Source organism: Archocentrus centrarchus, chromosome 15, assembly GCF_007364275.1.
Source record: "Archocentrus centrarchus isolate MPI-CPG fArcCen1 chromosome 15, fArcCen1, whole genome shotgun sequence".
NCBI lineage: Eukaryota > Metazoa > Chordata > Actinopteri > Cichliformes > Cichlidae > Archocentrus > Archocentrus centrarchus.
The window spans coordinates 6,219,884-6,247,777 of NC_044360.1; the positions used below are offsets into that span (position 1 = coordinate 6,219,884).

The 27,894-nt window shown below is 40.9% G+C and overlaps 1 protein-coding gene across 2 annotated transcripts in view; it reads left to right on the forward strand.

The window, feature by feature from the left end:
• The first annotated feature begins 1,211 nt into the window (after window positions 1-1,211).
• Window positions 1,212-27,894, forward strand: part of cdh11 (cadherin 11, type 2, OB-cadherin (osteoblast)) — an 89,575-nt gene continuing 62,892 nt past the window's right edge. The window contains exon 1 of one of the 2 annotated variants that reach the window (XM_030747910.1): window positions 1,212-1,685. The gene's annotated coding sequence lies outside the window, so the exon portion shown is untranslated. The remainder of the gene's footprint in view (window positions 1,686-27,894) is intronic. The other variant, XM_030747911.1, reaches the window with a different exon arrangement.

The following is a 27,894-nucleotide window of genomic DNA, read 5'->3' on the forward strand; positions in this document are numbered from 1 at the left end:
CCCTACTCCCCACTGAATGAAAACCCCTGCAAATGAGCCATGTTTGTGAGCTTTTTTTTTTTTTTTTTAACCCATGCCATTAACGCCCAAAATACGTACAGAAGTTTCCAACTGGGGGTGCTTTGAGCCACTGATAACTGATACAGACATCACTTGTCAAAGGTGTGGCTATGATTTTATTAAGATTGGCCAAATACCTCGATTAGGCTTATGGACATTTTATGGTTGGGATTTAAATAGAATGAGTCCTGTGAGAAAGATTAAAAAAAAAAAAAATACTGGAAAATGTATTCACATAAAACTTGAGGGCTTTAAATGATGAGTCTTGAATGATGCGACTTTTACTCGTTTCAGATGAGAACTGAGACTTGCTTCATTCAAGCAGGTTTGGAACGTTTCAAAACATCAAAACACAAAAAATGACATTTAATGGTTTAGTGTAATAGATGGACACTACCTATTGTCATCCGTGGCTAAGTAATGTCATAATAGCTTATGTTTAAAAGTGTTGCTTTACCAAAAACTTCTTCAGACCACTGATACTCGATTTTTCAGAGTTTTTAACTTTTTTTTTTTTGTCTTTTTATAGGCAATGATTTTACATTGGACCTTTGTAGCCGACACTGTCAGGTCCCCTCCACCAGCCCTGCCTTCACATTCCCCTCCTCTCCTTTCATTGGCTCTCTGTGCCTTTCTAAATCTCTGCTGGTAGCAGTTGGAAGCTGCTCTCAGCCAATGAGGAAATAGCAACTGTTGCATTCAGTTACCCTCCTGCAGGGCTTCTTCTGCTGCAGCCTCTCAGGGTGGATTTTGATCTGGAAAGGGTATACACTGTTACAGTACAGATAAATATGTAATGCGGTCTAAACTTCATTAAACACCATATCCTTCTCAGCACAAATGCTTTTTGCAACCACTGTTAAAAATAACTAAACAAATTATATTTCTATTATAATAAAAATTGTTTAAGTGTTCCGAGTTTTTTTTTTCCCCCGCTTGATTTTGCCATTTGAAGTGCCACTTATTTAATTCCGACGAACAACCAAATTACTACCGATACAGGAGAAAATAAGAGGAGAGGGAGGATTACCAGTTTCCTACGCCCTCCAACGGCAGCGACACCTCTCTCTCTCTCTCTCTCACTCGCTCACTTTCTCTCCCTCCCGTTGTTGCTGCTGCGCGCCGTTCAGTTTCCCTCACACCGCTTCCGATGCTCCAGGAGGGAGGACGGATAAACGGCGCTGACGGTACCGGATTTGTTACCCGAAGGAGGGAGGGATGCTACGGTGATTTCCTCTCTTTTTTCTCTTCTGACACCCACCTCCTCACCACCCCCTGCACTCCTCTCCATCACTTCAGTGTCGGAACCTCATCAAGACGCGCGACTGCTCTTTAATTTTTTTTTTTTTGTCCCCACTTTTCAGTTTGCCTTTGAATTCGCTTGGTTGGTTTGGTATTTTTTGCTTCTGCGCTCAGCGGGAAACCCACTTGGCTCTCCTTTGATTTTCACCCAAGCGCACGCAAACATAAAAAAAAAAAAAAAACTGGGCTTTTTATCAGTGGATGTGTTGGACATCTGGTAAAAGAAGCAATACTACTTAAGTCAAGTGACCGTTTTCTACTGGCTTGTACGTATTGAGGACACCTGGGTAAACGAGCTGCGCACGGAGTCCCTCACTTCCAAGGTAAGACCACTGGAGTTTAAGGACTGGGATTTTGCCGTAGTTACATCAACATAATCCCGTGCATCCCCACCCCCCTCGCATGTCCCTCTCTTCACTATCCGTGCGTCGCTTCTGCAGAGGCTTTCCTGGGCGCAAAACGGAGGGTAGCCAACGAAGTTTAAGGTTTAGGATCCCGGGATGCTGGGGAGATTCTGGTTAGACTCTGGATTAAATCAAGCTGTCGCACAAACCCTGCGTATACATTACAGAAAGATCACTCGGAGGGGATATCGGATTCTGTTTGATTAACTGTGGGAAATCTCACAAAACCCAAAGATCCTTTGCGCGTAAAGGTAACACTCGGTTTTATCTGTTGTGCTGCTGCAACTAACAGTGCAGACTTTCATTGGTCTTTCGGGCCACTGGATGACGGTTGAATCCGTGTGGTTTTCGCATAACAGAGCATGGATTCACTAAAGTTTCTGTTGCAGTGTATGTCTGCATATTTTCATTTATCTGGGGTGCGAATGTATCCAACTGCGTTTACATATTTGTACGTCTGGCCACGTAACCTAGAGTGGCTAATCTAGGTCTAAGCTGCCTTTCGCTGGCTCCGTGTCTCCCGGCGGCTCCGCGTAACAGCGACGCACAACTTTTCCTTGGATCACTATCAACAGTCTAAAGTGTAGGGGGTTTGCCGTCACATAATTGGGTAAAGAAGCGAATTATCTGCGTCCCTTCAGCATACCACTGGAAAGAAGTTGCTGTGTTGTAGTATATTTCTTCCAGAAGCCCAACTTGCCATCCTCCCGTTAATTTAAACCTGGAGTCTTTTCAGAGTTTAAATTCTCAATCCCAACTATTTTCTTACATCTTTTCTTTCTTTCACCCTTCCTCGTTTTCTGGTCTGTGTAGGGTCGTCACTGCTTTGTGAGCTAATTAAGATTTTTAGACGTGAATCCGCGAAGATTCCACACAGCTTAGTATTCAGCCCGTTCGAGTACTTCAGCCGGAGCGGCGTTCTTGCCGTTTTGCTGTGCGCCAGCGCCGGTGAAACTGCATAAAAAATGCAAACAGATCACTTGTCCGTAGGCTCATTCAGGCTCATTCTGCACTCAATTAGGTCCGTGCGTTTGGCTTATCATCCCTGCAGGGCCATATTAGATCATTTTGTAAATTGTTGCATAGGCATCCAGTGAAATCTACTCAGCAGAGGAGATTTCTCCTTACTGGTTGGGTCTCTGTGTGTGCGCTGGTCTGATATGAATAATTACAGATGGATGAAGAACTGAGCTGCTGCTCAGCCGTTTTCAGCAGAGAGTAAGAGAGATATCGGTGTGTAGTTTTGGGCATCTGCAATTCCGCAGCGTTTTCAATGGGGGAGCAGAGAGAGAGAGAGGCGTTGACTCCAGGGCTGTATCTTTGGTATTCATGGCACAACTCAAGATTGCTGCTCTCAAGCAGGCAATAATCTCTCTCTCCCTCTCCCCCCTTCTGTCTCCCACACTGTTGCTGTATAAAATGTCTCCCCTCTCTCCCTTACTTCTGCTTCCCCCTTTGCATTTCAACCCCCACCTACTCACCTATCTCCAACTCACCCTTCTCTCGCCCTCCTCTTTCTCTCTTCATTTCTCAGCACTGTAATCTCCTCGACTCTCTCTGTGCGCTTCAGTCTTGTGGGAGCCATTGAGAAAATCATTTGCTGCTGTTGTATTTATTCGACAGGGGGTTCCTACCAGCCAGGCTCGGCTGGTTTGTAGATGTTTTCTTGTGTTGCCACAAAAAAAAAAAAAATAGGCTGCAGTCAACAGTGGAGCAGAAAAGATGCAGAGAAAGATGGACTAAATCCAGTGTGTTAAATAGGGGGGAAAAAACGGGAAAAAAAGGGTTTGTGTTATATTTTTCCACAGGCAAAAAACTTTAAAAAAATTTTTTATTCCTTTCTTAGAAGTGTTGCTGTGGTTTTTCCCCCCACACTCCCTTTTTATGTGGCTACTTTTCAGAGAGCGCTTCCCTGTTTATTTATTCTTTGCCAATTAGCCTAAAGACCAGCTCTTGCAGTGAAGAACAGCAAAATTCCCCATTTTCCTTTTTAGTTCATTGTGGCTCACTTGCCACTTAAAAGACACATTACACACACACACACACACAAAAGGTCCATAATTTTGTAGTTTAGAATTGCTGCTTCTTATGTTCACTTAATGACAGCTCAACTTCAGAGCCTTCTGTCTCTGGCTCCACAAAGGGTTTCTGTAAGTAGCACAACAGTATTACCCAACTTGTGCTTTTGGATGTTTTCTTAATTCACCAATTAATTCTCTGAGCTATAATATTTCACTCCTACAGTAATATAGTGTGGGCAGAGTAAAGGAGAGGAGAGGATCAAGAGGCAAAAAACAGGAGCGTGATAGGAAATGAGGGGATACAGGATGTGGTCTGCAGGGGAGATTAGGTGCAGAGCAGAGAGGAGAAGCAACTGGGCAGCCGATCGGAGGAGCAGCAGCTGAGCAGAAAAGAGCACGACTCCTATCAGGATGTGAAGACGAGGAGAAGGAGGCGGAGGAGGAGAGGAGGGCGACGTGACTTCTATCAGCAGAGTAGCTGGTCTCATTCTTCTTTGAGAGCCATTGCTGTCTGAGGTGAAATGAGACCTGCAAGTAGAAACCGCCTGTCTTCACTTAGCTATCTCAGGAATGAACAGTTCCCGCAAAAATGTGGTTTTATGTCTGCAAAAGTGATTGTATACCTTAAAAGCAGGGCAGACACACATAATTCCCTTGTACCGGTACATCTTTGTGCTATTTAGGGTGAGCACTGTACAGAAACCTGGCTTGGATGACAGATGAAAGCGGGGTTGGTGAGGTATCAGATTTTTCCCTGATGTTCAGCCAACAAATTGCACAGAAACTGACACAGAAATGTCGTCAGATTTGTTGGTTTTTAACTGAAGTGGTTTCAGAACCTGGCAATGGAAATGCTGTGCATCACAGCTGTGCTAGTTATAGTAAGCAAAGACATAATTAAGCTTAAGAAGCTTTAGCATTCCTTCAGCAATGTGTGAAAGGACACAGGAAGGTCAGTGAATACTTAGGTTGAGTTCAGACGCTCTAATTCAGGATTGGATCTGTGGGAACTTCCCAGTGAGTTCCCACAGATGCAGAACACATAACGCCACAGATTCTTCAGATCAGTTTATCTATTATGTCTCTATAGACTCAGACCAAATTAATAGCAACAATACCACATTGACTCTTTTTTCTTTATGCTCTCCACTTCAGTTTTTTTTTTTGTCATTTTTCAGGGTTTCACAAAAAAAGGGGGGGGGAAATTAGCATTTTGAAAATTAATTTAAACTAATTGAAAATTATGCTTTTTACTTATAAGTCTAATTTTTAATCAGCTTTGAGCTGCTTTTAAAGATTTGATGGGACTAGTTCTATTGAAGTTTCCTCATTCTTGAAAATGAGTAAGAGACGAAAACAACCTCGCCTTCTGGAATGTGTTTAAAGGCATCTCCCTGCAAGCACTGCTGATGTAGCACCCCAGGGAGGAAACGAGATAGAGGGATTAATTTATTACACTGTAATCATTATATTTATTTTTAATTAGGCACCAACTGCTCATTCTCGTAAGTTATGTGATTGTAAACTTTTTTTTCCAAATTGCGTGAGAGAGGCTTAAAAGATAGAATATGGTGGTGATGTTGCAGATAAAGAAACAGGACTCAAAAAGAAGACAGTAAAGGGGAGGATGAGTGGAAGAGCTACTAGACCCTTTCCAGGTGACGACAGAGGGAGCTGTTGGGCTTTGCTGCAGCAGCGGCTGCTCTGCTCCTTTTCCTTCTTTCTGCTCTTTATTTCTAATTCTTTTCCAATCTCTCTCTTTTCTCCTGCTCTGTCTGTCTCTCTCAGGGGGCCAGTCAGAGAGATGGAGAGGTAGTTAGGCTCCCCGGGGATACAGGATTCAATCTGCACGCCCCTAACAGACACACCCGCACGCACGCACGCACACACACACACACACACACACACACACACACACACACACACGCACATGCACAAATCTCGTCTGTCCGGATAAGCATGTCCACTGTGACTGGTTTCTCTTACCTTCACATTCACATTACCTCCCAGTGAGAATGGGTTGGGGGGAACATTGGTGGAGAATTGAGTTCTGCCTTCTGATTCTGGACTCTTATTTTGTTTTCCTCCAGTCTCTTGCTCCACGGGCTCGATGGAAAGCAGAGTCAGCACACACAACTGGTTAAACGTCAGCCTTTTTTTTTCTCTCTTTCCTTTAGATCGATCTTCATCTATTTAAGACAGCAGAATGTGAAGCCAGATAGATGTTACACTGATATATAATTTCCTATGCCAGTGGAATGGGATTATAACTAATCTTTCGTGTCAGCCCGATTAAATGGCAGTCAGTAATTAGTGTCTTTGACCTCTAATCCCTGTACTTGCCCTCTAGAGAAAAAAGAAAGGGGCTGATTTGTCTGCATTTGATAATTTCCTGGGTATTGGTGCCCGTGTAGAAGAGTGAGACAACACAGGTGGCTTAGTGGTGTTGACACAGTTCCCTTGCAGCATAACATACTGGGTTTAGTTTCCTTGGCCTTAAGCATGGAGTTTGTATGTTTTTTTTTCCTTCTTCTTTCTTGAGCTCATGTGGTTTAAATTATTCCTCAATTGGTCTACATGCCAGTGACTTTAAATTACAGTGCACCCGTTCCAGTTCAAGCACTTTAGTTTGACTCCTCTCTGCTTTGTGACCCATTTCCCTTCCTTCAACACAGCGCATGCTGTGTTTTGATTCCATTCTCTGTATCCCTAAAAAAGGATAAGAAAATGAATAACTTAAATATTAAGTTTAAACCACTAAATTGGAAAATGTTTTCAATTTCGTGGACCGAAACAAACTAACAAGCAGCGTGATTCATGAATGTGTCCCGTGCTCTCATTATTTGATAAGCAAAGTCACATTGAAGTAATTTAGGCAGCGTAGGCTAAAGCTGGATGGGATGCATATAAGTACTCAGAGACGGGAAACTGCACCACAAGTAATGCCACAAAACAACAAGGACACCGCTTAGAGCAAATAAACAAAAACATGTGGCGGCACACAAAGACTACAGCATCAATTAAGTGTTCACTTTTGATCGCCCTCTCATCCTGTGCACCTAAAACCACATGCTGCAGCTGTGCTGGTTTTCAATATTAAAAGCTGCGTTAGCTGAATAGTGATCCTATTCAGCTAACAAAGCAGACCCCGTATGGTCGACCTTTTCACTCCTACAGGAAAGAGCTGAGCATGAGCAGAAAGCGCCGCTTGAATTTACTGCCAGGTGATGAGGCTGCGGTGCAATTGCGAAAATAGAGTTCGGATCAATGTTAATTCAGGATTAATGAGTGATTTCATTGATTTCACTACTGATGATCAGAATACAGGGTTGACACAGATATTGATTGGATTACAATGAAAATTGATCACCCCACACAGGGTTCTATTGATCGGAGCACCTTCTACGGTATGTGTATGTGTGTGTAAGCACCTAAGCTTCCCATCGAGAATATACATATGTACATATATATGTGTTTCAATTTGTATAGATTTAGGCGCACACATTGGTGTGACAGAGAGCGGACCTGAAAAATATGTGTAATTTGTTTTCTGTGACAGTCTTTTCGTGCAGTCAGGTGGTCCGCTGTCTCGTGGATGGTAGTCATGTGAGAAAAAGAAAATCAAAGCAGTGTTTTTTTTCTTCTTTTTTTAACAGCCAAATTTAACTACATTTCTGCTCTGATAGGTAACATTTCACAGGGAGAGACACTGAAAAAAAAAGTGAGGGGAGGGAAAGACGAAATATGGGATGAAGGTCAAGCACAAAGTTCATCTCAATTATGAATTTCAGGAGATTTTCTTTACATTCTGCAGTCACTCTGGTACAAAAGCACTCTGGATTGGGGTCAAAGAGAATTTTGGGCTCTTTATTTAATGCCAATTAATAATTTACAACTGAAAAGGCGTCTGGTTTGACAAGTTTTGCATGAGGTACAGCGGAGTCAGTGAGAAAGAAAGAAGGAGAGGAACAGTGGCTAGTTTCTTGTGCGGGTCAAGGAGAGATTTAATGAGTCATTTGCTTCTCATTATTCAGGATAATAATTAACTCTGTGTGTGTGTGTGTGTGTGTGTGTGTGTGTGTGTGTGTGTGTGTGTGTGTGTGTGTGTGCGCGCGCGCACTTGTCCAGCTATCATAGTGAGTACCAGCTTGAGTTTTAGAGCATTGGCATGAGGACATTTTGGAAAACTGAGGACCTTTTGGGTTGTTACCACTTTGTGATAGCTGTTCAAAGGCCTGTTTGAAGTTTAAGACTTTAGGGTTTATGTTGGCATAAAAGGCTCGGCAGTGCATTACATCTATGTCAATGAATGTCCTCACAAAGAAAGCTATTACGTATTGTCACAAAGACTGTGTTTGTGTGTCTGTGTGCACTATATCATTTTCTCTTTACAGCCACCAGTCAAGTGGTCATTCACAGTGGGCTTGCCCACTTCTCCACCCTGGACCCATTTTTGGCAGCATAACATTATGGCAGCCTTATAAGTTCGTATGCTTGCCATTGATTAATATGTTGTAATGCTACATGCATTACATATATGTAAAACAACTCTCATAGCCTGAAGCGATGTCTTCAAATTACTCTCAGGTATTTTGTTTAATCAAGAAATTAAACAATTAATCGCTAATTAAATTTTATTTCATTTTAAATTGCCTGTCAGGCTCGGGGTATCAGCCTCTTTCCCCATCTTTTTTTCTCTGTCACGCCATCATTTTATCTCGCTGTCATTTATCTCCACTAAACTTGTCAGTATGTAAAACACACACGCGCAAACACACACATTTGAGCGTGTACCTGCAGAGGGTGTGTTGTTGATTACCATAATTAACACGGTTATGTTAATTGTAGCAAGTTAATTTTGCTGATGGAACGCTTTTATAAAGGTGAACTCTATGGACAGCTAGCTATGGCCTCGAGCTGCAGTGTGTGTGCGTGCACGCTCTTCCGTTTGCATCTTGTGTATACTTTACACATGTGAGAATATATGCATTCTTCTGTGCATGTTAGCGGCTGACAGATCAGTTCAACGCGTGCTCGCAAAGACACAGCAAGTGATGTTGAACAGAAGCTGAATACACACTCAAACACACAAAGTGTCAGTGGGCAGCCGAAAAGGAAATACTGCATGGGGCTTATCTGATTATGAGCAGGGTTAGATAGAGGACTCTGCATCGGATGGGGTGGTTGAAGAGACATGCAGATCAGACTGATAAATAGTTTAACTAAAAGGTGGCATCTCGGTGGCTCTGCAGTCTAAAAACCATGTTACTGTGACCTCCATCTGGCCAAGAAAATTTATCATTTGTCCCTCCCTGCATATATTTCTGTTGTTTTGCTACTGTTTAGGCTAATAAGAAAGTGAGAAATGAAAGTGGATGACACAATGCAAGCACTGTATAATAAACTTTCAGAAGATATAGCTTCAAGGCAGCATGCACAAAAAAAGTAGTTTGCAGTCTGATGTCATTGTGAGAGGACGGGCTCTGGCACCTATTTGCATAAACAACCTCTGTGACAATAAGTAGCCTAATGATCCTGTTGAACACCTTCACTTATTATTTACCTTTTTATTTATGCCATATCATATCATATCACATGGCATCATATACTCCCACTTGGAGAGACAGAATCATTAACAACACCCAAACAGAAGTCATCGGTTTACACAGCTTTCCTTTCAGTCAGGAGATATCGGATTTATTTATCAGTAAAATTGTGTTCTATTTTGAATTATTAAAAAAAAAAAAAGCAGTCATGGAAACCAGTTTTTCAGGCAACAGATTGGCTGTTTGTCCTGTCGGCTGGCATATGGAGCTATTTATGATGTCATTGTTTTGCTTGTATTGTAATGTAAATGATGTGGGGGTGTTTGGTAATGGGATTTTAAACCATAATTTACCTATCTTTAAGCCACATTAAAGCCATTAGATGGAGACAGTCTGAATGCATGTAACTGTTTACGCTTGGACAGCTGCAAGACAATTAGATCCAACCATAGGTAGTTAAAATGTTTATATCACATTAATCTCACTGTGTAAGTCCCCATCAAGTGGACAAATATAAGAAGAAGCTTCGCAGCCACACATATTCTAATATTTCAAAGTGTGTGTGTGTGTGTGTGTGTGTGTGTGTGTGTGTTTCTAGCATTAACCAGTCAGCACGCTGGCAAGGCCTGCATTTGATGTCAAAGTAATGCTTTGATCACACTGGGACTTATCTGCAGCTTCTCATCCAGTCCTGTCTCATCCTCTCTTGTCCTCTCATTTCTTCTTTCCTCAGTCCTCATCTTTCTCCCCTTCCTTTGCCTTTTTCTTATCTTTCCTCTCCTGGCGTCCACATTTCATTCTCCCCCTGTCCCCGTTAGTATACCTCCCCCTCCCCTCCCCTTCCCTTCCTCTCCCCCTCCCCATCTGTATTTATCCCCACTGTGCTGTAGATGAACACAACTGTTCCTCCCTCAAAAATTTCCAAAAATACACCTGGCTAGGAAAAAATGTGTTACAGAGTTTTATTCACTTATATACAACGTATAGCAGCTTCCTGTGTCATTTTATACCAAATTATTCACCATATTAGAATGCATGAAAGATCCTTTTTTTTTTTTCTTTTCTTGCTGCATAATTTGTGAGTTTACTAATGAGCCACATTCGCAAAAACCCTGAACTTCTTCAGAATCCTTACTGATTCAGATTCAGTGGAGATCAAGGTGCGATCGGAGAAATGAAGGTGCATCTGTCTTCTGCGCGCCTTCACTCACACTGTTGCTGCAGAAGAATCCATGAGATTATAAAACAAATAGAAAGCTAAGTAAAACCTACATTTCACCAGCTCTGCTCTGTGACCGTGTAGTGGGAGATGATGGCTCACTCACATGCACATATAGAGACATGGAAAAAAAAAAGAGAGATAGCTGCATATGTGATGCTGACACATATTGTTGTCCTGAGCCCACAGACAAAAACCCTGTTTTCTTTTCTACAAGACAGAGCATTACTGCAAGCTTGACCTCTTTAGCATAATAAACTCTCTTCATTTGCCTCGCACTGTCACTTCATTCTGTTTGTTTCATTATTATTTTTTTATTTGCTGTTCTATCTTTTGCTAAAATCCTGCATTCCTTTTTTGCATCTTGACTCATTTTTTCTGTCCCTTTCATTCATTCTTAATATCTTCTATCCCTTTCCTATACTTTCTCTCCCCTTTTCCTCTCCCTTTCCCTAGCCATGCTTCATTGACCATGACACGTATAATAGTGTAATATGATTGAATATGACTGCAGCTTCTTCATTGGACACTATTAATTTCACTTTTTTCCATTTGACTGGTTTGACTTCAGTATATTTCCTCCTCGCTCCATGCCTTAATCCCTGACCACGGGTCAGTTTTATACAGCAACATCATCCCCCCCCCCCCCCCCCCCCCCCCCCCCCCCCCCCGCCATCTCTCCTCTCAAGCTTTCATTTTTGCTTCTCTCTTCTTTTACCTGTCTCCCCTGTTCTAAATAGTTTACATCTCTCACCCTCTCACTTCCTTTATCACTTTCTTATACTTTGTGTTTATGTTTCGGTTGTGCTGTGACTACATTGACCTTTTCAGTGAAAAGAGGAGCGGTGAGCAAAACATATTGCCTCTCCTAGGACTGACTAATTGTTATTGCGCTATAGAAGGCCGTGGCTATATATAGGGAAAGGTACAAGGACTGATACAAGGCAGATCCTCCCCCATCCAGCCACTCACTATTTTTCTTTACACTTCCACTACTCCATGTGTGAGATGTACTGTACACCTTGAATTCAAGTGGAGGATGCTGAAAACAAAGTTCACCCTGACCTTTAAGCCATGAGCAGAATTTATGTGCGTTTAATTTCAACATTAACCAAAGATGTGTTGTGTCACTAGAATATCGCACTGCCTGGACAGGTTGCAGATTTTACATTTTACTAAATATGTACAAAGCCACACCTATTTTAAAATATCTACAGTTTGTTAATTGATATTAAAATGGCAGCCACTGCACTTACATTACATACATACAGAAAACCCAGCTGAGGTTATTTTTAAATCCAGTGAAGTAGCAGTTCCTCAGAGCCATTTTCAACTATTGTGTTTCCAGTGTTGATGTAGGATGACATCACATTTGTCACAGCCATGTTTTTTTTTTTTTTATTGTGATATTATGAAAGCAAATGTCATCAACTAGTGGCTAGGTTGAACAAACAAGGTCACCGTGTGTGTGTGTGTATCTGTTACTCCAGTGTGTCCAAGCATGTGAGTTTTTTTCAGATATTATCGCTAAAGCTGACCACGCAAGGTCACATGATCTGTACATCCGTGTGTCCATGCCCTTGCACCTGAGCATCACCATCAGCAACAAATAAAAGTCGTTTCAGGCAGTCTGTCTGCATGAGGCCATGTCACCTGAAAGGTGCAAGGTCGCTCGGTGTGTATGTGAGTCTCAGTGTGGATGTAAGCATGCTGCCCGCCTTGCTCTTATCTTTGCGGGAATCACGTGCCTCCGAAAGCGTAGAAAGACTTGGAAAATCCAGATGAAGTTGAAGCTTTGAATAAAGTCCGCTGAGATTTTTGAAGTAATGCAGCATTAGGTTGAGCAGTGATGGATACCGTGTGGATCAGGAGTCAAAGTAGACGTAGTCTGCATGAAATCCTTACAAATATACTGTAATAACAAATGCTGTGTGTGTGCACGGGGGTAGGTATACAGGTGTATAGATCACTTCTTGTGTAGACACATGTTTTGACCTTTGGGTATAAGAAAATACTGCCGATGTTTTATTCACTGAGCATGTTTATATTTTACTCAACCAGGCGATGCAACAATCTTTAAGAACTGTTTAGAGCAATAGAGCTGAATGTCACCTGGTTTCACTCGGAAAGATGAAAAGAAGTGTATCAAAGGAAATATCTTGCTGTGACATTTTTGAAGTGGAAAATAACCTTCTCATTTATTAGGATTTCCATTTTCAGTTTCTTTTTTTCATATTTCAGGTGGAGTAAGTTTAATGCTATTCAAAACAATTTACTTTAGCAGGTTTTCTGAGTTTCACAAAGAGGTTTCAGAATCCTCAAGGACACAATGGAAGTCTAAATATAATAAAGAATGAATCAGAATGAATGGCTTAAATTATTTCAACAGAATTGACAAAATTATTATTATTTTTTTTTTTTTGTTATATGCAAAAAATTTCTTACTTTATCTCTTTGCACTTAAGCCAATGTTTGGCCATGAGTTAATCACATAAACCAACACATATCAGTTTAGGGGGACATTTGGGAAAAAAGGATAACTCTTGCAGACTTGTTCAGACATGTGATTCATATGGGAGTCTTTGGCTGGAGGGAATTTTGAGAACCAACAGTGTAGGCTTATTGAGGTATGAGATTGCAACTCAGAACAACAAAGGGCTCTCTGTGCTCACCTAAAGAAATACGGGGGTGGACTTGGCCTCACCAATGTGGGAATGAAAAAGCAGGGTTACTATCACATATTCAGCTTGTCCATGTCCTGGTTTAGAAAACAGAAACTGGTGAGGGTGATGAGAATTGAGCAAGAGAAAAGAAGGGATCTTTTAGCGGGGGTGGCTGTTCTGGCACAATGACCCTTGTGTCTTCCAGTCTGTCACTGAGTCAAGTGGTTTGTGGGTAATGGGTGGGATATATGATTCAGAGTAATAAGGGTCATTACACATGCACAGTAGGTGTAATGGTCTGCAACACTGCTAATCAATTTCTACCTCTTACCTCCATGACCGCTCCTGTTTCTGTCCACTCGTTGATCTATAGACAGTCAATTCCAAATTAAGTTATAAATCATTTGAAAAATCTGAGTAGAAAGTGTGTACATGTTCAAACCAAACAACTACAATCTACTAATCCCATCATACTGATTAGGGTGATCACCTTAAGGTGATCAGGAATCAAACCATACTGTAAATTATATATTCAGGCTTATTGTTTTAAAGCACAACCACATGAAGCAGAAATGAGCCCTTCTGCTTTCTGCTTTCTGTTTTTTTTTTTTTCTCATTTCTACTGTTATTAAATGTTAAGGGCACTTGACACTGAGCAGCTGACATGAGAGAATAACTTGCTAATCCATATTTGCACATTACCATTACGAATAAAAAGTTCGCCAAAGATCTAAACCCACTAATGTCTTCAAGGTGAACAGATCATGACCTGCCGTTGAGTCAAAACGTTCAGCCTATATGGTCTCCGTGGGCTAATTTGAATGTAAACAGTGTGTGTCAGTTACTGGATAAATAGGATGGGGGAAGTACATCCAAGGCTGAAGGGTGGTCTTTAAAGGCTTAGTGGTATCCACTAAGACCTTATGTTCTGCCCCTTGCCTCCTCAATAGTGCAAAGCTAATCTGGGGCTGCTTAGGGCTGCTTTTTTCATCTGTTGGGGTGACCATCTCCCTCCCTTGCTCTTGCTTTTCCATTTCTGCCTAAGAGACTCAGCGTCTCACTCAAGGACACTCCCGACTGGGCACATGCTTGCTGATGCACATGTATCGCAGTGAAAGAAGTGTTCACCTTTGAGCCAGGAATTCATCTGTCAAACCACTTGGCAAAAACCTGCTGTTAGTGCACAGAGGTCTCCATCCAACTGCCTGTTTATTCTGTCACGTCTACACCTCTGTGCACACTGTGGAATGCAGGTAATGTCTCCCTGTCACTACATACCAAATCTGTTTAAATTACTAAGTCAAATTTTATCTTGGAACTACAAGAAGACTTTTTTTTGTTCAGTTTTACCCATCTGAATGATTCAAGATTATTTTATTCCAATGAAAATAAAAGTTGTGTCATGTAAGTGTATACTTTATCCCCCCCCCTCACTCACTGGTTCAGCAGGGTCACAGTGTCAGCTGTTGGACAATAGGACAGCTGTATCCAGATCAGCTAAAGAGCCACAAACCCCTGGGGGTGGGATTAAGCCAATTAGTAGCTGTCAATCACCATGGCATATCACGGACAGCTAGATCAATACTTGGATGAATGGAGGGAGGGAGGGTATGGGAGAAGGAGGGACAGACGCATGGGTGTAGGCTGACAGTGAGGGATGCTGGGTGCATGGATAAACTAAGCAGCAAGTGTGGCAGGATGGAGGGATAAAAAGGGTGAAGAAAAAAAGTTGGGGGGGAGGGGGGGCAATAGAGACTGGAGGGATTGTTGGACTGAAAAAGATTAAGGCAAGTCTGGATGGAGTAATGGAAGGAAATATAACTCTGGAAAACCAGTGCTCATTTCCTTAAGCTGTGTATTACACAAAAATGAAACCTAGAGACAGTGTATTGTTACGCATGAAGTCACTGGGATAAAATGCTGGGAATGATTGATTTAATACACATAAATGTGTATATCTAACCAAAAATATATATCCATAAAGGAAAACTGTAAAAATGATTGTTGTTTGAGTGAAAAAGACAGAAAAATATCCAGAGAGATACATAAAGACGTGCCTTAAAGCTTAGCCTCAGCTTAAGACCACAAGAGATGTAACAAAAAAAGAAGAAGAAGAATAGGTGTGCAAATCGGTACCGCCTGTTTTTTTTTTTTTCTTATATCTTTTCTGATCATCACTCTCTGCGTCCCATCTGTTTTGATTTCACCTATTTGTGGGTGTGTGCTCTGTATTCCAAAGAGGTTTGCAGGAGACAGAATTTGTTTATTGTGGTTGGGGACATCAGAAGATCCCATCTCCTTCTGACAGCTGAAAGACAGGAGAAAAGGCCCCAGCAGAGAATCAATAGACCTCAGAGAAACAATGACAGGCAGGGAGAGAGGAGGTGGAGGAAGTGAGGGGAACGGGGGGGACTGATGCAAGATAGATAGATAGATAGATCGATAGATAGATAGATAGATAGATAGATAGATAGATAGATAGATAGATAGATAGATAGATCGATAGATAGATAGATAGATAGTTTATTGATCCCAAAGGAAATTAGGGTGACGGAAATGAGAAAAGGGAGAAATGGAGATGCAGATGGTTTTAATTTAAAAAATGTCATCTTATTCAAGCAAGGTTTGGGAATGATGTGGAGGATGCATCTATGCAGTCTAAAGCCTGTTAAGTCAATTAACTCAAAAGAGACCAAAGAATTAAGAACATAATGATAGACTAGCATAAAGGGAGACAGTAAGAGGAGTGGAAAAGGAAGGATGACGATATTAAGAAAACCTTTTTTTTCCCTTCTTGCACATCTGTCAGACCCAGAATATAATGAAATAATTGTGAATGGGTATGCTTTCACTAGTAAAAGGCTACTGTTCCTTTTTAAATTTTCAGCTGATTGAGCTAAAAGTGAATGGACTGTTGAGCTAGTCTATAGGGATGCATTGATAGAAAAGGGATGGGGCGGAAGAGGAGAGGAACTGAAGAGGAGCTGGATAGGGAAGGGGAAAAGAGACAGAATAAAGGGAAGGATGAGAAGATGGTTTACAAACAACCAAACAAATTGAAGATGGAGAAGCAAAGGAGGGGTAAGAGTGGAGGATGCCAGTGATACAAAGATAACAAAAACAGAAATGGAACAAAAATGGAGAAAAGGGGGGGAAAGACGGGCCCTATAAAAGCAATAATGATGGGTACAAGGATGGGAAACGAAAATGGCAAGATTAAGAGAGGGTTAGAGGAGGTTCTGTAAAGAAAACAAATGAATAATAGGCCAGATGAATGAGAAAGGGGAAATGGGAAACGAGAAAATCAGATAAAGGAAACAGGGAAGGAAAACAAGAAGAAGAGGATGTTGCATGAATATGGAGCTTGGAACATCTGGTATGACTCAAAAACCTCTACGGCCTTGTAGAGGTTTTTTTTTGTGTATGTGTGTGTGTGTGTGTGTGTGTGTGTGTGTGTGTGTGTGTGTGTGTGTGTGTGTGTGTGTGTGTGTGTGTGTGTGTGTGTGTGTGTGTGTGTGTTAGGTGGTGGTGGTGGTGGTGGTGGGGTGTTAGTCTAAAGCAGCCGTGCACACAGAGCAACACCAAGCAAGCCTGGCATACTCACTCATATACGCCTGGATGGATATAGAAAGAGAGATCAAAGCTTTAAGAAAGGAGAGGGCTGGCTAGGAGACAAAAGAGATGCTAGATGGGAAGGGAGATGGATTGAAAGAGGGACAGAAAGAGGGAGGAGAAGGACAGATGGAGGGAAGGAATGGGGGGGGGGCAGACAGGGAGGGAAGGGTTTTTGGTAGAGAATTATTTTGATTGATTTACTTTGGTCTCCAAGGCCACCGAGTCATGTAATCATCGGGAGGATTTTTGATTGTCTCTCTTTATGGAAGGGATGTGTCATTTCATTCATGTCTCTGCTCGGAGGTGACACACAGGCTGTATTTTCCTTTTCTGACATTTAAAAAAAAATAGTACTCATCACAATTCTCAGCTGTTCATGGAAATATTCTCCTTTTATAACAATGTAGAAACATTTTAACGCTCTCTACTTTTAATTTTGTTTTTGGTTTTACTTGCTTTTTTTAAATAACCTCAGGGAGTTGGGATTACGTGTTCGTTTTGTCATTCATTTTGTCCTTTAGTATCTTATATATTTAATTATTATGAATTCAAATCTTGACAAGTGATTTTTTCCGCCTGTTTTCACTCTTAACAGAAGCACTGAATAATTCATGTAGCATATTGTTCTAACTTTTGAAGGACAAAATACTCATCTTTCATTTCACTTTGAAACCTCGTCCACACGCTGCATCTCTTACAACCAAAAAACTCTTTATGATAAAAACCAAAACAATTTTTTTTTTTCAGAGATTTTAAAATTTTCTACCCATTTTTTCCCCTTTCACATTTTTTTCCTCTCTAAAAGTGTGTTCTGTCTGGTCTTTGAGATCTTAACAGGCATATTTTCCGCCTGTTTTAACCCTTAAGGAGGCGCTGAATAATTCATTGGGTGGTGCTCCCTCTAGTTTTGCTAACGAGTCAGTCACAAAGCCATACATTTGTAAATGAGAGTAATCTACCTCTATGAAGCCCCGTGCATGTGTGTGTGCTGTGTGTTTAGACGGGTCAGGTTTTAAGACAAAGAGCGTTTTGTCTGATAAGAATCGTGTGTGTGTGTGTGTGTGTGTGTGTGTGTGTGTGTGTTTTAGCTGCTGAGTCCTGAGGGCTGCCAGGATTTGTAGCTATGCTACCACAATGACCCTTTCATCCGAAGAACCATCTGATTGTGTGTGTGTGCGTGGTCGTGCATGTGTCCACGTATAAGGGAGTGATTTTGTGGGCCTCTTTTCTGTGTGACCCAATCTCTTTATTTGCCCAGAACAATAAAAGATGGAAGCCTGAAGGCACAGACACTAATAGAGAAAGGAAAGACACAGACACACAGGAGGATGAGGAGAAGCAGACAGACAGACAGAAGCTTAACTTCGATAAACTGAGGTGTTTAATTCAGGTCACTGGCATGGCCTAAACACACATCATTTTAATCACAACATGTCAATGCATGAACATCTGCTTCCTTATGTTCTCATAAACTTAGATGTCTTTAAATGAAAGCACTCCATTGAGTGAAAGATCAAATTTCAAAGAGGAACTACACAATCTTGCTGAAAGCTTTGGGGGAAAAAAAAAAAGAAATCCTGTCCAGAGCATGTGTTTTACATGAAACTGACACTGTCACAGCAATAACAGAATATTGTAAAATTCATAGATTACAAACATCAGCAGCACTGAGTACTGAGGAGTGTAGTGAGTCAGAGCCACAGGAGGGAATCGAGAGCAAAGCAGTGAAGTAGAAAAGCTTTTAGCTGCAAGATAAGAGCATATTAGGGCAAATACAGGTGGGAAAAGACAGGGGCTGAAACACTTTATTAGTTCTTGATGAGGCAGGTTTTTAACCAACAGGAATGAGTGACGAATGAAATGAATAACAGGAGATGTGACTGGCAAGGTTATTTCCACCTCTGTGAAGCTAAAGACAGATTTGACTTAAATGGTATCGACTCAACGCAGCTTTGGTAAATGCTTCAGATGGATAAATATATAAATGTAAGGGGAAGAGGAAGAGAGAGAAACAAATATATATCTAAAATGGGGAAGGAAATGGTGGACTACAGAAATGGAAAAGAGAAGAGACAAAGAATAGAATGATGCAAAAAGGGAACAAAGTGCAGGCACTGCTCGATCACTGGACATCTGTGTGTGTGTTTCAGGTTTCCAAGTTATAAACAGCTCTGTTGAGGCGAACCGAGTCTGAAAGCAATCACACACTCATGCTACCTGCTTTGAGCTTTGAGGGGATGCCATTTTGACTTTTTTTTTCCCCTTCCTTCTCTGCAGACGTGTTCTTTGGCCCTCTCAGACTCTAATTTGACGAGTTTTCCATGGCTGGGGCCTCCAGTTCCTCAGCTTGCATGAGCTTGTGTGTGGTTTTGGATAATGATCAAGCTATTTTTGGCATTCCTGATTGGTTGGACATGCTAAGCAAAGTTTATTCACCACCACTGTTTCTCATATTTCATATAGTCTCTTGATTTGTTTTTTTTTTTTTACGACTTCTTCTCTTGTGTCTATTTGACTCTCTCCCATTTTCTCAGTTTGCTGAAATCTCCACTTACCTACTTTTAGACTCAAAACACAACTATATACAATGCAGTGAAAGAAGTGGCACATGCTTTTGTTAAATGATTGATTGTACCAAATTGAAGCACATACTCCATGAATGAGGAAAAAAAAAACCCTATGAATTTAATTAATATTTATGGGTTACTGAGGTTTTTGTTGTTGTTGCTGATGTTTTCCCCCCAAAACCAGAAAAGCTTTCAGAGATGAACTGAAGTCATCATGTTTTTTTCATTATGTTGGGTCGCATTAAAACCGTAAGATCTTAGATACTGCGCACCGCTGGTGTCATCGCTGTCACAGGATGTTCACCGCAGCAAGAAAATGAAAGAAGCTTGTTGCAAAGTTTGCCGTCTGATGTGTGGTTAATGTTGTGAAACAATATATTTTATTGTAAACCAAAGCTAATATTTTCTAGAAGCTACAAGGAGTTTGGTGCCTTAACCTAACCATAATGAAGCAGAAAAAAAAATAAAAGGTCCAAAACAGGAATCTAGAACAGCAGGATTCACCTCTTCTGGGTGGAAATCTTGCAGCATCCTCAGTATCGTGGAAGCTAATGCTAAAGGGCTGCCAGGTGCCTTAAAAGATGACAACACATACCTTGACCAAGTATGTGCGGAGCTGGAGTATATTTTTACCTCAAGGTTTCATGTTGGCTCAAAAAAATGTTCTAACATTTGCATTCACTTTGCTACCATGTGTTAAGAAATGTCCCAGTGGAGCACTGTCCTCATCTTCATTCGATCAGTGTGTCACACTGTCGTCCACTGCAACAGAAAATCACATGTGCGACGACTTAAATGTGAATATAAGTCTGAAATCCTTCTGATTTTAGCAATAGAGAGGCATACTTCAAACTGATGAATGGAGTCAGTGCAAGTCTTTATGAGAACTTTTCAAATGCCAACTCTGATGTCATCTAATTAGATTTTTGCTCTCAGGAGATCATTTGCCTTTTCAGCATGCCTTAAAGAAACACTGAAGCTTTATGGGTGACTGACCTATTGGTCACCTATCCTGTTATACACTAGGAATAACATCATCAATGCGCCTCCAGAGTTCACAATGGCAGTACGAGAAAACAGACACGTAGAAACTAGAAAGTATTTTGGCTATGAGCAAACTTTAGAAAAAAAGTTTGAGTGCACCAAACCAAAAGAGCTGGAACTTACTGGACACTGAAATGTTATTAAGTCGGTGATGACAGTAGAGTGTGGGTGGTCTTGGAGGAGGCAGGCTATTGTTATGGAAACAGTCGTTGGTTCAGACTTCCTACCAATTCATTATTAGTGAAGGATAGTTATTAAAGAGAAAGCAGTAAAGTAGGAAAGAGCTTGGTGTGTGAAAGATGTCACTCATTTACATAACACTACTGCAGCTGATGGGACACTTATTTTAATGGGGTGTGTGTGTGTGTGTGTGTTGGACCCTCAGGGACACACAGTAGGAGGTTAGAGAATACAATACGCACCCGCACACAAATAGTAAATGGCTAACAAATGAGTTGACTGTGATGTAAATGGTCGTCCTTTTCACAGCCTTTTCATGTCTGTTTGTTCCCGTTGAACAGTCAGCAGCAGCTCACCCTGTTTCCTTTGCCATTCAACCTTTTCACCCTGAACCTTTCCCTCCACAGTGACAGAGAAACAGAGAAGAAGCCAGGCTGTCTCCTCTCTAGTGCATTACAAACATGGGAATTATTTGTTTGTCACCTATCGTGTTGCAACACATCAGGAAAGGGAACTTCCTGTTGTATCACAACACACTGGGATGCAGATTTGCTTCTATTTAGCCTCAGTTTTACCAACCAAACAGAGAAAAGAAAGGCCCCGCTGTCCTGCACCTGTTCAATGGACGCTGAATAAAAGAATTCAACCAATGCGTATTTTACAACCCATAGATATGATAGATCTACAAAGCAGATGCTCTCATTGCTGTATTGACAAATGGTTTGAGAATTGGACCTGCACTTGTGGAGGTACACTGAAGTCTGGACTTCTTAAAGAAACAACAAATCAATTCAACAAATCAATCTCTCCACAGCAAACAGTGGAATCACCCACTGGCTTGTTTTAAGGTAGATTTTACGGCATATTATTCATCAGTATTTTGTTTAAAGAGATCAGGAGAAAAGCAGAGATGTGAATAGATGGGGTATTGCATATGGATGTCATCATACCTACTTGTGCTCACAGGTAATGATGCTTCTCCCCTTATCTGTGTCAGAGATTTATGACAGAGGAAGACAAAGTAGCCTTGTTCTACACATATAAAACATTTCAATAAAGCATTTGTACGCTCACAACAAGGGAACCAAAGAAAACAGTGAGGTGTGTGTGGGTGTGTGTAGGTGTATGGGTGGCGCAGATAGCTGAAACTTTGAGTCACATTAAAAAAAACCAGCGTTTCTAATTATCGTGTCCTTGGAGAAGCCATCCGATGGGTCTCTGCTGCTTTTTCCTTTAATTGTTTCACTTTTCCGATACTTGCGTCACATCTAGTATTGTAGTCACAGACAAACAACAAGTTAACTGTGAGGCCATGTTATTCATCATTACAAGGCCAGAAAAATAACAGTCAGTTATTGCTGTGAGTTTTTGTAACCACCTTGACTGGCTCTGCCTTGGGTGATTACATCATTCCGATGTACAGCTCAGCAACTTCAATCCAAAAAAGTGGGTAAAGTGGGTGTTTCATAACATGCATATGGATGAAATGCAACTAGGCAGTTTTTATTTCACCTTTAGTTCCAGACACACAACTAACACTTAAGTCTCAACACTTGGCATGTCCTCCAGGTGTTGCCTATTATCGTGGCTACAAGCTGTCCACTCGCTGGATTGATCAGAGTGGAAGAGAACTGCCCTTGGCTCTGGTTTTAAGACCACAGTGAAGCAAGAACAGCTTGAGGAATTTAAATTACTGCAGGCTCTAAAATAGCTCAAAAACAATCGGCAGGTCCCCAAGAAAAGTACGTGGGATTGGTCAAATATGGAGTGAATTTCCTGTCATTTTAATTTTCTACTACAGGCTGAAAACTTTCTATAAATAAGTTCTAGTGAATCAAAACTTCCTCCTCTTGTGCAAAAAATTGAAACCTTTTCTCCACACTTCTTTAATTAAATAATCAATTAATTAATCAATTAATTAGTCAATTAATTAACATTTTTTACCTTTCAGCATGAGAATTTCTCACTCGTCTCAGGTCAGGCATTTCTTTTCTAAATGTTTGACTTAATCTCCTCATAACCAAACATTATTCTAATTATATTTAACTTGCCTAAAGGAGCCATAAGAAATTAAATGTGCAGTTATCCTTACTATTAGAGTTAAAGTCTAATGAGGTATAGGCCTTTGTCAAATTTTGCCCTTAATGTAAAACCACTGAAGCAGAGCATGAAGAATTTTTTTTTTTTTTGTGTGTGTGTGTGTGTGTGTGTGTGTGTGTGTGTGTGTGTGCATCAGCTTCTCAGTGGCTCCTCATCTGAGTTCAATGTCACTTCCTAGCTGACACAGGTAAATGGGAGCCTTAATTTCAGTGTCTCTTCCTTGAAAAATGCCTGAATGCACTTTGAACCTCAGTTAGATTGGTTTGATCTCTGGTCCTGTCCCTCCCTAATTAACCTCCAACACTTTACCTCAATCAGTTCCTGGAAGGGCTTCATTTCAAAGGGTTGTAGATCAACACAAGCCATCAGAGATGTTATAGGCCACTGTAAACTCACCAATAACCTCACTGCTGTCTCTTGGTAAGGATACGGTTGTTGGTAGTCCACGTGCAAATATGCAAAAATAGTTTATGGCAAGGAAACTGGTATGTTTTTATGACACCAGACTGCCAGCTAATGTCACAATTACCCCTAAGATCTTGTCTAATGACCCACTAAAAATAGATGGTTTTCCTTGAAAACCTGTGAGTGGGAGGAACAGGTGTTTACCCTCCTAGTGTGTTTTGTCCTGATTTTCATTTTCATAGCACAACCTCTCTGTGCTTATCTACAGCCCAGGACACACCCAGCATCTCCGCTCGCTCTCTCCTCTCTTTATCTTTCCTCCTCTCCCTGGATCCCCCGAGGCTGTTTAGAAGGGATCTGTGACAGATTCTGCTGTGTGTGCGTGTAGCACTAGTAGCTCTAGTAGTAATGACAAGCAGATGGGGTTATTCATCACCAGCCAAGTCTCTGCAAGCAAAGCAACCATCCCTCTCTTTCTCTTTCTCTCTCTCCATCTATTTATCTATCTAACTGATGCGTCTGAATAATGATAGATAAAAGAAAATCCTCTTTACTTTACTCCTAAGCTCTTTATAATTTTGTTCATCTTACACGACCTTCTGCAGTCAAAGGATTATTCTAAGACCACTGTAGTTCTCAGCATTACTCTTTTTTTGGTGTACTGTTTACAATCAATTATAAACTCAGTCAATTCCAGACAACCACATGATGGTGGAACTGTAAATTAGGTTTATTATATGCAAAATCCATATGGCACAACTTTAGAAACAATTTTGGAGCATATTTAGTATGTGAGTGCTTCCAAATCACAGATCACCACCCCGCGCCGCCGCCCTCTCATTGTCTATATCAAACACACATAAACACAGCTGTCCTTGCAAACAGGTCAAATCCTTTTGACCACAACCATTCAGAGATCCATTTATGCATCGTGCCTGCAAAACTACAGAAATGCACATTTTCTACACACACACACACACATTCATAGATAGAAAAAAAAACTCCCACACACAGTAATGTACACTTACATGCTTCAGGGCTGCCATAGCGCCATTATTTTTCTGAAGTGCTTTTCAATTCCATGGCTGGGGCTTCAGGGAGTGTGTGTATGTTTGTATGTGTGTGAGATTGTATGACACTGTGAAGGGTGTGGGGTGGGTGCGCAGTGCTTGACAAAGATTGTGACATAAACCATTTATAGTGCTGCTCTAGTGTTTGAGTGCAGGCAGTGCACGTGTGATTGCTATTGACATTAAATCCTGTGTTCAGGTTAGTTTGGCACAGGGCACGTAGAATGATGAGTTTTTTTTAATGGGAGAGGAGAGAAACTGTGATTAGAGCTGGGCAGAAGGGTTTAGGATGGCAAACAATTTCCTGTATTTTGCTTGAAGTGAGGAAAAAAAACGGATACGCCCCACGTGGACCAAAATTTCCCACTGACAAAAACAACCACTGTAGATTTAAAAGAACAAGATGTTTTCTCATTTAAATCATGTTTATTTGTTTAAACAAAGGTAGGCTCATACCTGCTGTGTCACCACATGGAGATAGCTTCAGGTTCCCGTTAAAACTACAGACGGATAACTGGCAGTTAAACTTCCTGACAGCAGAGAGACATGACAAGTGTAGACGTGGCACAGTATAACAGCAGCCAATTAAGTGGAAAAATAGTTGACACTCGCAGTGTGTGTGGACCTGGCCTGTAGCCTTTTGATCAGGCAAATCAGAGAAAACAATTAGAAGCAGTGCAGAATGAAGCTGAAGGACACGAGCAAATTGAAAGCAAATGGATTCCACTTTGTACACAAAGCCTTGATCTGAGCTGCATGATGCAGTAAAATTTATCTTTGACTTTAAATTGCCCTGCTGCTATCTTTTGTTAAATATTTTGTCTATTTGTATATTTTGGGCAGTTCTATCAGAATAAATTTAGCTTAAAGGGATGGTTGCCCTAAAAAGTGGAGAGCTGAAATGGCTTGTTTCACACAATAAGTGAACTGAAGTCTTTTTAACTGTGCATCATACAAAACTACTCTCATAGAGACAAATATTAAAAACAATAGAATACATGATAAAAAATATACTGCTAATACACTAATAGGCCATAACAGGTAAAAGTAAAAGTGACAGGAGAAGAGGCGGAAGCATTAACTGCAGGTACACCCACAGTTATTCATTTAAAAGCATTTGAAGCAGTTTAACAACCTGCGAACACTAAAGAAGCGACTGTTTGTCCTTTGCTGAGCATAAATTCAGGGAAATTTTGTATAACAATCCTTATTTTCAGTGATTTCAATAGACTAAATCATTTGCTGTATATAAACAAAGTTAGGTTAACCCCCGCCATCGCTTTATTTTCTACCATTTTTCTAAAGCTGCATTTTTAAAATGAAAACATATCGGTATGGACGTGGCCCGAGATTCTTCAGTGGTTGATGCTTTGTCATTTCAGCAGCAGTTAAGATTCTAATTGATCACGACGACCCCTATTTTCTAACTGCAGTCTCTTCATTGATCCAGTTACTGCTACTACTCAGCTCTCTCCAAGTGATTCTCCAAGTCATTACTGCCAAGAAGACGACAGCTTCTGCGTGGCTCCAAAATCAACTTTAATGCAAAACCACAGTCGAGTCCTCAGCAATTCTTAGGTGGGGTAAAACAGATCGATCAAAACACAAAGACCTGCTGGTGGTCTTCAAGTTAAACTCATTTAGATTTTAAATAAAGCTATTCTTTAAATAATGATTACATTTTTGCAAATTAATTGACTGAGGATGAACAAGTTTTCTTCCTTTGAGACGCATCCAGAAATGTGTAGATAGCATTAATTTTACTAATGATTTTCTAAGGCAGTTTATGTCTGCCATAATAATTGGAGAATAGAATACAAAACTGTGAGACAGCAGTCATATACTCCCCCAGCATCAGCATCAGATTCTCATGTTCTGCTACTTTCCCTTGAAATCAATTTCATGTTAGGTTACAGTATGTGTGTGTGTGTGTGTGTGCGTGTGTGTGTGTGTGTGTGTGTCCTCTAGCAGAGGTCATAACCTCTACCTGCTGACTGTGTCTCCTTTCCTAAATTAAAAGACTGCATCACATTACATACAACTCCCCAACACACATATTGGAGCTCCAAACTAAGTGCACACACCACATCGTATTACCTGTATAAGGACAGAACTATTGCAGCCGGCACAAAGAAACTCAATAGGCTTTTAACATTCATTTAGCCTGGACAGCAGGGCTTACTGTAGCTATACCAACTAGATCTGATAGCACATTCGGAACGAGGGAGGCAACAGAGATGGATCACAGCTGACTTTACATTCCAGCCTTCTGATGGAAGCTTATAGAGAGAAGGGCTGGGGAAAAAAAAGTCTGTCTCATGAAGGAAAAACGGCTAAAAATGTATCAAGTAGGTTAAAAAAAAGATTGCTGAGAAGCAAATATGTGGTGGGGGTGTAGCTCTGTTCAGTGCATACTCAAAAAAGGCAAAAAAGTAACAGCAAACAGCCTGACGAAGTAGATTTGTTTCCACATTTACTGCACTGGAACACAGTAAACTGTCCTGTTTTGGGCTTTGATGGCTGCAGTGTGGGCAGGCTGGCCAGCTTTTCTCACAGGCTCTTTAGTATCTTTCAGCACATCCTCGCCTACAATGGGTAAACATTATTTCTGGATACATCATTGTGTTTCTGATTTTAATATGCTTATTTCTGTCTTTGTGGAACTGGCTAGTCATGTTACAGCTCCCACTGCAACTTCCAAGTTGCTCCAGTGGCACAGACATCATTATAGGGAAAGATCTGGAGGAGCAATGGAAATACTGGCATTTGCTTGCAGCGCTATATTCAACAGCAGTTTGCGAACATGCCAAATTCAATTTAGTTAGGAGTTTACTGCCTGCCTCGGGTTAGAAGAAAGAGAGGGAGACAGTGGAGAAGTATTGCCAGGAATAGAGAGAAAAGCAGGTAAAGCAAAGAGGAGATCGAGAGTAATCGGGAGAGATAAATGAACACCTATAAATGCCATCCAACCTAGCTGTGCTGCAGTGAGGGGCTGAGTTATAGAACAAACATCTATGCATTTAATGGACCTTTCGCATTTCTGCTGCTTCTCTAGATTAGGACCGAACGTAACTCAAAAATAGCGTGGGCGTGTGTATGTGTCTGAGTCTATATTTGTGTCCAAGTGTATGTTTGAGCATAGCTTTAGATATCAGTTCCAATCTAGCTCGTCTTCATGTGCATGACTTAGAAGAGAAGATTAAAAGTAGGAGGCATGGGTGGATGGCAATGAATAGTATAAGCTCTGTGTGTGTGTGTGTGTGTGTGTGTGTGTGTGTGTGTGTGTGTGTGTGTGTGTGTGTGTGTGTGTGTGTGTGTGTGTGTGTGTGTGCTGAACCATAGCACAATATGAAATGTAATTATGTAGGTTTAGCAAATTGAGCTCTGCATTCAGCATGATTGATAACATAAGAATAACGTTTCTGTTTATAAAATATAAACAGACAGAACACTGTAAACATTCAAGATAACACAATTTGTTACAGTACAGCTCATGACTTTCCACTTTCACATTTCTCATAATTTTATCGTCTGTGTAGTTCCATTGTATGTTTTATTGTACACATATGTAAAAATGGCGCACCTCCAGTTACACACCTACATCTGTTTCTTTCCACTCTACACAATATTACTTTTTACAGATGCCCGCAGAATAAAAATTACTGGTGAAAACAGGATTAGGTCATCTGATTCTGCTT